Source organism: Punica granatum, chromosome 1 (assembly GCF_007655135.1).
Source record: "Punica granatum isolate Tunisia-2019 chromosome 1, ASM765513v2, whole genome shotgun sequence".
In the NCBI taxonomy this organism is placed as follows: Eukaryota; Viridiplantae; Streptophyta; class Magnoliopsida; order Myrtales; family Lythraceae; genus Punica; species Punica granatum.
The window spans coordinates 48,290,942-48,301,634 of record NC_045127.1 but is presented as its reverse complement, the minus strand read 5'-3'; the positions used below and the strand labels follow the sequence as shown (position 1 = coordinate 48,301,634).

General features: G+C 39.8%; 2 long non-coding RNA genes across 3 annotated transcripts; one reads left to right on the top strand and one right to left on the bottom strand.

Annotated features, from left to right (window-relative positions):
* Positions 1-2,049: 2,049 nt before the first annotated feature.
* On the bottom strand, positions 2,050-5,270 carry LOC116196885. Of its 2 annotated transcripts, none has more exons than XR_004154931.1 (2): positions 2,942-5,270; positions 2,050-2,833 (listed from the first exon to the last, which is right to left on the bottom strand). It is a non-coding gene; the product is annotated as an uncharacterized LOC116196885 (long non-coding RNA). The 2 variants fall into 2 exon arrangements; XR_004154932.1 differs by having other exon boundaries at positions 2,050-2,824.
* Positions 5,271-5,733: 463 nt separating this feature from the next.
* LOC116196834 lies at positions 5,734-6,759 on the top strand. The gene is made up of 2 exons (XR_004154906.1): positions 5,734-6,081; positions 6,176-6,759. It is a non-coding gene; the product is annotated as an uncharacterized LOC116196834 (long non-coding RNA).
* The last annotated feature ends 3,934 nt before the right edge of the window (positions 6,760-10,693 follow it).

Here is a 10,693-nt window from a genome sequence, read left to right as displayed (position 1 = left end):
ATACTTTCAGTTTTGGAGCATTCAGCATGTCCCCATTACCGATTCCTTTGTAATATTCGTTGGTGTCAGGTTTTCTATTAAGTTGGTACTAGAAAGATCCCTGTCGGTTGATATCGACACAACGGAGCAGTTCCGACCATAAACTATATCTGACAGAAGCTTTGTGTTATCCACATAAATATCTTTAATTACTTCAGTCATACACATAATTGTGCACAAACATATTTTTAATTTCAAAATATTTGCATGGTTGTGCTACAGCAAGGGAGTGATGAGTTCCCACAGATACTGTGACGACTTCCTGCAAATTTTGGATATTAAGCCCTTATCAGTTGAGATAACTTGCCTATTTTCCGCTGATGACACCGATGATTGTTCGTTTACATACTGAAACTGGGACGAATAAGTTATATGACTTTCGTCTCGACGCACTAAATTCTTGAAAGCCTTGTGCAGTTAACTTCGCAAAACTTGCCCGTACTGCTGCCGGGTAATTATAATATCACTATTGCATTCAAAGATAGCAATCTCCATGAAATCATAAGCAAATCACTGCATGTCTTTTGACGTGAATTGTTTTAATCCATAATGATTGACTAATAAAAGCACAACCGAACAGAATTTCTAGAGCTTTTAAGCGATCACAAAATGAAACAAATCTTCCAGTTTATTGTCAAGTTTACTACTGATCCTGATCGGGATTTCCTCGTATATTCCTTGATTTTACCATCCTCATCAGGGAAATTCTTGCACTCTGGAATTGGCTTCACCTTTCCCGTCCAATAGATCTGGAGAGGATACTTTCAGAAGATTACCTCTTTTTTCTGCTACATCATCTGCTACTTACTGCTTCCAGTTTTAACTCACTTAGCGATCTCACCCGTCTCATGCATTCGAGACTCTCCGGTTCCTTAAAGCACTCCTCAACCATCCCAAGATGCTCTGCCCATAACGACATTCTATATCTATGTATCTGCATTCGCACTTTTTAGTCAATAGATGCTGTTGGCACACTTTTCTTTGTTAGTTAAACCGAAATGTCAATGATCAGCTACGTAATATGATCAAGGAACATTGCTTTTGAATCAAGTCATGATATTCCAGTAAGTTTTTGAGTACAAGTATGAAGGTTGTCCTGCACATGAGAGACTAGCAGAGTTCCGGAACCATAAAATGGATGAATCAAACAGCAATCAGATTCCAATTATTCTCTATGAAATCATATGTGGAGACTTGCACGATACAGGGCCAGAAATGCGTAAGATTACCTGTCCTTTTGGGTAAGAATTCTTTTTAGCGTAGGTATGATGAGACTGATATGCACCTATTGCTATTTTCATGTCTCGAGTGCCGTCGAGCGATCGCTGGCTGACATTGGCAGAGCCCAATATCACGTACTCGTCGTCGACTATCATTCCTTTTGAGTGCACATATATCATGATGCGCCGGTTATTTTTGGTAGGTTTCTAGCCCCACAAGATGAAGTGAGTGCAGAGTTACCCAACTTGATCAAGTGTCTGACAATCGATTGCAAATGTAAAAACTTCTGCAGGAATGATACCTGAGCCAATGGAGCAGCTGGAAGTTCTAGGTCTATTTTCTTTTTTCGGTATGCAGCCATTCCCGGGTGCCGTCAAGGCAGAAGAAAGTCAAGTAGTCTTGCGGTTCATATTCTTCCTGAAGCCTGGCCTCAACTAGAGCCTCATAGATGGTCTTGTACATCATTTGCATATCTTGCGCTGCGTGGCAATGCATGACATAAAGCGTTGAAGATGAAAACCAAAAGAACATACATGTGGAATTGTAACTGATCATCACGACTATTCGCCTTCACTAATCTACGAGCGGTCAGACATTTCACCACTCATTGGTCATCACATAGACTTTACCAACAAACTCGGATTTCACCCTTATCTGACGCTTAAATTATTAGGAACACCTTCCGATTGACAAGAAGGAAAGCACCCGTTAATAGAGGATGCCCTGATGCCAGGGGTCCGGTCAGTAGGATAACCCTCCGGCCACAATGGAACTAAAGACAAAGGTATGGATGGCTAAATTGCTCACTTACTATGTGAGGTGATTTGTATTAGATTATATAGTCGTATACAATATTCTATTTATGAAAAGTATCTATACATGACTAAAATACATGATCTGTACAAGGTAAAATATAATGACGATTAACTATAATCTTTGACTACTCTATTACTCCCCCGTAAGTTATACAGGGAGTGCTCCACGTACAGCTTGGATTGAAGAAGTGAAAACCGCAAGGATGATAAGCCTTTGGTGAGACCATATGTTATGTGATCATCGGAGCCAATAAAGCGAATGAGTAATTGTTTGTGCATAAAACGCTCTCGAACAAGAGATAATCAATCTCGATATACTTGGTTCGGGCATGGAAGACTAGATTCATTGTGAGATAGATAGCATAAACATTGTCACACTAGAGAGTGGGAGGATGTTGTAGTAGAAAGCCCAGTTCTCTAAGTAGTGACTGCAGCAAAATGATATCAGCTGTGGTATTGGCTAGAGTCTTGTATTCTGGTTCGGTGCTAGACCTGGTAATAGTGCGTTGTTTCTTGGAGCTCCAAGCAATTGGATTGGTGCCGAGAAAGATAACAAAACCACTCATAGAGCATCGATCATCAAGACTCTCCGCCCAATCAACATCAGAAAATCCATGTAGAAATGAAATAGGGTCAAGACGAAGATGAAGGCCATAAGTTTATGGTGCCCTTGAGATACTGCAAAATACATTTCACCGCGAGATAGTGAGTGGTAGATGGCCAATGCATGAACTGGCAAACTCGATTAACTGCATAAGCTATATCAGTTCGAGTCAGTGATAAATACTGGAGGCTGCCAACTACATTCTAATAACGAAATGGGTCATCGAACAAGTCACATCATGGAGTGATAGCCGAGAGCCTACCGTTATTAGAGTATTTACCGGTTTGCACTCCAGTAGAGAGGTGCAAGAAAGAATATCATGAATGTACTTCGACTAGGTGAGATAAAGACCGATAGAGTCAACACGAGCTTCCATTCCCAGAAAAAAGTAAAGTGACCAAGATCCTTAATAGCAAATTCCTTATGCAAGGCAAATGACAGAGACGTGAACGACGCACCAGGCATCCCAATCAATATGATGTTGTCGAGATAGACTAGGATGAAGATAACGTAAGAAGTGCGCCGAAGAACGAATAGAGAAGAGTCCGCCTTCGAGACAGAAAACCCGAGTTGACATAGGAAATTGCTAAGATGTTGAAACCATGCACGCGGTGCCTGTTTGAGTCAGTATAAAAATCGACGGAGTTTGCAAACATGATCAGGATGAGAGGAATCGATAAACCCAGGAGGTTGAGCCATATAGATCTCCTCAGATAGATGCCCATGGAGAAGCGCATTCTTCACATCAAGTTGTCTGATGGACCATTGTAGAGAGACCGCAATGGAGAGCACCGTACGGATGGTCACTGGCTTGATAACGGGACTGAAAGTCTCATTGTAATCAACTCCTCTTTGATTGAATCCCTTGGCTACCGATCGAGCCTTGTAACGATCAATAGTCCCCGTCAGACTTCTGCTTGACATGATACACCCATTTGTAACCAACGATGTTCTGGGAAGATGATGGAAGGACAAGATCCCAAGTGTGATTCTGAAGCAACACCTGATACTCCTCATGCATAGCTGCTCACAATTGAGAGTGTTTCCGAGCTTGAGCATAGGACCTCGACTTCTGGGGAACTGCGGAAACAATGAAAGTAGTAGGGTGACGAGAAATCACAAAATGAGGAGCAGAAAGAGAACCATCTCAGGATCGCGCGAGTTGTGACCAAGCAATGAGTCCTCTTGGGTGCCTCAATAGTAGTCGTGGGAGGCTTCACTATAGGAACTACAAAACCTGCAGACTGATTAGAGATTCTAGGAGCTGACGCTCTCACATCAACTTCAGAACTAGTAATCTTAGGATGATGATCAGTAATGGATGACGAAAGGGGAATCTGAGGTTCAAAAGGATAAAATCAAGAGTATTATTGGTCGTAGAGGAAAGAGTAAGGACATACTAGGAGGTTGTGTTGAACCCAGTAGTGATGTCTCAAAGCTCACAGAGGTGGGCATATTAGATTGATATGGGAATGAAGTCTCATCGAACATAACCTGAGGAGAAATGAAAACTCGATCGAAGGTAAAATCAAGACATTGGTATCTATGATAGTTAGATGGATAACCAAGAAAAACACACAGGCAAGAGCGAGGTTCTAACTTATGACGAGTGTATGAACGCATGTATAGATAACAGAGACACCCAAAAACCCTGAGTGAATAGTAATCAGTGTGGCGACCATAAAGAATCTCATGTGGAGATTTGAAATCAAGAGACTTAGTTGGCAGTCGATTAATGAGAAAAATAGAAGACTCTAAGCATAGTCACAAAATTTCATAGGAAGAGACGAGTGAAAAAGAAGAGTAAGACCCATGTCGACAATGTGTCAATGCTTACGTTCTGCTGACCCAATTTGTCAGGGAACATGTGGACATGAGATGCGATGAAAAATTCCATTATTTTGTAACTTGGTCTGAAAGTCTGCAAAGAGAAATTCTTTGGCACCATTAGTTTGAAAATATTTAATTTTCTTTCCAAAGAGTTTTCAACTTGCAGACGAAAGGCATGAAAAATTCGAAAAACATCATACCGATTCTTCATCAGATAGAACCAGGAAAATTTGTTGTAGTCATCGAGAAAGTGGATATAATAGACATGACCGGTATGAGAGGTAATAGGAGTAGGACCCCAAATGTCTGTGTGAACGAGTTTAACATGAACTTGCTTTTATTATTTGCAAGAGCAAAGGAACAATTGATTATTTTCTCTTGCTGGTAGGCATAACAAATACGATGAACATGATCATTATTCAATTTAGAACCTAAAGCACGACAACTATAGGTTTTGACGGATGACCAAGACGTTGATGCCATAACCAACTAGAAGAGGAGGTAGACAATAGTGCTTGAGGATCTTCAATACACCTGTCTCTCGACTGAAAGCAATAGAGCCCATCTCTAACTGGGCCCCGCATTAGTTCCTGGTGTATCCAACAGTCCTTAACAATAAAGTAGTAAGGATGAAGCTCAAAGAAACATGTATTACCCCGAGCAAATTTGGAAATAGAAACCAAATTTTTGAAAATATGTGGTGCATGAATGATATTAGTGAGATGTACGGAACAAGCAGGTAATTTTGTGATGGATGAGCCAGAGGCAAGGATAGGTAAAGATTAACATCACCCAGGAAAATATGGTCGGAGCTCAGATAATCATCCTTGATATTCATATTACATAGGTCTGAAGTGATGTGATGCGTCGCCCCTGAATCCATGTGCCAATCGAAAGCCGGTAATCTTGCAGGAGAGGCCTGGGTGAAATGGGCTTGAGGACCGAAGACTGAATAAGCCCGACAATAAAAGGCAGCGTGGCCCGGTCAGTTGCATAGCTGGCAGACGACAGAGGAAGAAGGCCCATAGGAGCGGGCTGGACTACCGGCAGGACCAGATGGGAATCTAGGAGGTGGACCGCGAGGAGATCAGGTCGAGCCCAGCTTGTTTCCACTCAGGTGGGCCTGATAAGCCCGCGGATCGGTAGACTGACCCGACTGGAATGTGCGCGAGTCATAATATTGACCCGACCCGAAGGGAAGACCTCCTTCTCCACCCAAATGGAAGCTCGGGAAGCCATAGACGCTGTTTGCTTCCCCCATCCGAGCGTCCGTTGCCTTTTCCTTTACCTTTCCCGTTGGCTTTGTTCTTGTCTTTTCCACTGGAATTCTTCTGTCGTCCGTCCGCATAGTGAATTTGAGTGAATTGAGTAGCTAATCGTTTGGCAGCGTTGACATAGCTTTCCATGTATGAGCTCCCCTTATGAAGGTCACGCCATTTTTGCTCCAGAAAGTCCTCTTGAGCAGCAGTTTAGGAGATATACTGAGTCTCGAGACTGACCCACGCTTCATTCGAGGTTGAGGCAGAGAGAATGCTGCAGCCGATGTCTTCAGTGACCGCAAGCATGAGACAGGTAAGGGCAAATTTGTCCCTTGATACCCATTTCCGATAATCTGGATTCGGAGCAGAGTTACCATCCGCACCAGTGACGGTTTTGCTCGGCGCAGGAACACGGCCCTCGACACAGTCAAGGAGACTGTAGGTGTCGAGCAGAGGGCTCATGATGCCCTTCCAGAACGAAAAATTCCGTCCATTTAGCGTTACTGGAACGGTGGGCAAAGAAGAAGGAAGAGAGTCTGCAGAATTTTCCATTGAAGGAGGAAGCCGTTCAGAGAAAAGCGGAAGCTGATCGGGGCTGTTCAAGGCCGACAGAGGTAGGATAATGGGCTGAACAGGACCGAAAAGGGGTTTACGAGAGTTACCCGATTTTAGGGCTCTGATACCATAAAGACAAAGGTACCAATGGTTGAATTCCTCACTCGAGATGATTTTCATTAGAATATATAGTCGTATACAATATTCTATCTATCACAACTATCTATACATGACTAAAATAAGTCATACATAAAATATAATGACCGATTAACTAGAATCTTTTGACTACTATTAGGAACGACAATGTATGCAGATAATGCTGATTCAATTTTATTTTGCTGGCAATCTTATGAGCAATTTCCATGGGTATTAGAATGTTGCTCTCTCCCGCAGGTTTTAAGCATGTTACGGGAATTTGATGTGTCAACTGCAAAAAAAAAAAAAAAAAACTCAAAAAGTACACAGTTCCAAAGCGATATAATCTACCACTTGAATCATTCCATACTGTTGAGCGACCGCGAAGAGTTTCAAACTATATGAAGAGCCTCACTACGTATTTAAAGTTCAAGATAGTTCACTGTTTCTTTCTCTTAAATGAAAATTGCTGCTTTTACGGTATAGAAGCAAGGAATAGATTCAACATGTGCAGTCCGTGGGGAGGTTCAAGACAGCAGAAGTCATTTGTTCTTTGCCTGCAATTTCTTTGAAGGAATTCGAAACACTATTCTGCATATGAATGGAGAGAGTAGAAGTAGCAAAGAATGGATTCATGAAGTTACTTGGGATGTTAGGAAGCTGAGAGGGAAAGGTCTGCAGGCTGTCATAGCTAGATTGGCTTGGCATGCCTATGATCTCTACTAATATGGATGGACCGGCATGAATTTATATTCTGCGTAATTGACACTATATAATTGACGTTACATATTTGCAAACATCCAGAGAAAATATTCTTTTTCATGGTACGTTCTATCCGAACACTATTGTTTGTGCAACTTGCGCCGGCCGCCATATGTTTGATTTGATCCCGATAAGAAAAGGACCACGTAATTAAATCAACATTATCCACATCTGAAGTAACAGACAATTTATAACTAAGAAAATTCAATAATCTACTAGTAATTAGTTACATAAATGATATGATGTGGAAATGGAATTAAATTTCCTCTAGAACTGGGTAGAACTGTTTTTTTCTCTTCTCCGAAGTCTCGCGTTTAATTAGTGTCATTGGAGGTGACTCTGAACCATAGAAGAAAAGGTAAGCAAGGTAATGGAATGTTGTCCCAAGGGAAACCACTTCCGACTGGAGGGGCTCGTCCAGTCCCATTCCGATGGGAGGGACTCCTCGAGCCTCTCGGCTGAGGTTGAAGAAGAAAAAAGAACGAAGCTGTCTATCTGTTCATATCTCCAGGAAGATTCATGATTGAAGATTCTATTTCCAGATTCTTTTTTCACGTTAATATACATAATTGTTGCTTGTATAAATAAATAGAAGTCCACAGACTTGATTTATAGACTAAATGCTGATGAAGACTTAAATCTCGGTGTTTGTAGTTTACTTTCTTCAATACAAATTGCCCACATTGTAGACATATCCAACATGTGTGTTTGTGTTTTTTTCCCTTAATCTAGGAGTGTGTGTGTGTGTATTTTCTTCTTGGTCTATCCTATGTAAGTTCATCTCAATTGACTATTCTCCTTTAAAAGCTGTCTTTTCATTAAGAAAATTCGCCATGTAATATCGATCAAATTATAGATGGGATTGTTGAGGGTATTAATCTCACATGGAAATGGTGAATCAAAATCCATTGGTTTATAATGAGAGTTCGGTACCAATACTTATTAGTTTGAACTTTTAAGTGGAAATGAGTCCAAACTCGTATGAGCCCAATGGAAATTCAATAAGGTATCAGAGACCAAGTTACGCGTATGAGCACCCATACGCATGTGCGCACCCACATCACGTCAAATCCAATATGTCCAAATGCAGTTAAGAGTGCGCCTCGTGTTAGTGTCCCCCTCGCCTGAGCACAGAAGATGAGCACGTGATGACGAGTGTTGAAAATATTAATCCCATATGGAAAAAATGAATCAAAATTTATTAATTTATAATGAGAATTGGACACTAACATTTATCAGTTTCCTTGATAAAAATTGAAAAGCATTATACAACATTCAAATATTGGTGATATGTATGCATATATAACAAAACCTCGATTTCATCAAATGCCAATTTTGAATATGATAATTGCTCATAACGGAGTCCAACTTTTCGTGGACGCCTTAACTACCTGTATCAATTTATTTAGCTTGTTTTTCATTTTTTTGTAGTAGATTCATAAGCTCTCTCTTTTTTTTTAACCGACCAAAAAATATCTAATTTTGTGTTCAATAAGTTTCATAGTTTAATTAAATTTCTAACAGTTATATTTGTTGTCTGACTAAGTCAAACCTACTAACATAACAGTGCATGCATAGACATCCCACTAAGAATTCTATAATGATAATAATTTAAGAAATTTATATATATCCAAGTGGAGTTTTCACCCTCCCAAACATTGACTTAATGTTTGATATAAATGTCGAGAAAAAGGGCGATGTTCTAAGTGGTCCCAGTGATATATACTAGCTACAATGCTAATTAGGAGATTATTACTGGCATATACTATGCTTAGTTATGCATATCTTCGACCATTTCATCGAACAAATTTTATACAATCACGTCCGGCAATTGGGAGCATTCAGCAGTATTATTTGTATTTTCGACTCTTCTAAATGTCCATCGACGCATTAATTCAGTTCTATCTGTAAACTATACGGATGGAATTTTTTGCTATTAAATGAAACTGTCAACCACTGCACTAATTGCACTTGATATATCTAGTCGCACGCGTTATGGATGATAAAGTTTATGCTTATGTATGTATCTTCTCCACGACGAATATATTAAAACATTTACACCCAACTGACTGGTGTCAATTTACACATTATTGGTCCGGCTGATGCCTACTAGATTCGCCATTAGTTGAGAGTTAGGAGATAATAATTAATTAATTGAGGTGATTGATGTGGCTAATCAGCTATCTATCCATATACAATAATAAAAGGAGGAGCAACGCGTAAGAGAGAGCCACGTAGGACAAATGTGTGTTCAGGTTGAGTGATTTTTCGAGTCTCGCCAATAGAATTACGACAAATGGTACAATATTGTGGTGTCACCTGGCTCATGGAAGTCCAAAAGTCCATAGATTGCAAAAGTCTAAAGGTCATAACGTACCAAAGTCCAAAAGATTCAAACTGAAGGAAGTCAAATGGTCGCAACCCATAGAATTCCAAACATCTGAATTATTGTAAGTTAAAAAAATCACTTAAATTCAAAAGTCCTATATATTATGGACAAATATTTCTCTTTTGCTACCAGATGATGATATGATTTGCTCTCTTGATTTTCATACTTACAAAGTTCGCTACCACTAAGTTGTTTATATGAAAAAGGATTTAGTTGATTTCTTGATGACTTTGAGGTGATGAGGTTATGATTTGTTATTTTCATTTTCTTAGTCGTAAATTTCTTCATTTTTAATTGACGACTCAATGTTTTTGTATGATAAAGGAGACGATAGAGATGCACTTTTTCATTATTGATATTATATTCCTATTTTTCAAGTTTATGATATCTTGATGAGGTAAAGTAATATTTTTACAATGGTAGTTGATTAGTTCATTGTCATAATAATTCTATGTGCGGGCCTTTCGTCTGGTTTCAAATAATGGTGAAGATGCCATGTCTCGATGCAAACCCTATTGACTGTGTGATAACCGTGTCGCCCGAATGATCATTGCGAACATAGCATAGCCAACCTAAGTACTTTCTCCAGATACTTATGCGCTCATGCATTTCAAATTTCAGTCGTACATCTTATGTTCGGAACTGTTGGAAGATATATACATAATTCACCGTAGAAATATATATATATATATATGTATGTATGGAGGCTCTGCCATCATCACTTGAAGGAACCATATTACTTGTCCCTCATTCATCTGTTTGCATCAAGGTAAGTGATCTCAACCTTTCGATATATAATAACCCGCGATATCGATCAGGCTGAGAGAAGTGACGATAACTCGAAGTAAGCATATAAATCTCCATGAAACTCAAAACTATAAGTTTGTAGGTCGCTAGTGCTCAAAGCTATTTCTACTAAATTTGGTTGGAATTCTTAAGGCTAATTTAGTTACACATACGCATCGTGAGTAGTCTCCAAAACTGTGGGTTCGAATCGCTCTTGCACGCATAACACAATGAGAAAAAAAAAAAGCATACGTAATGAATAAAAGTACTTTCAAACTGTGTTGAAGAGGATCCATCA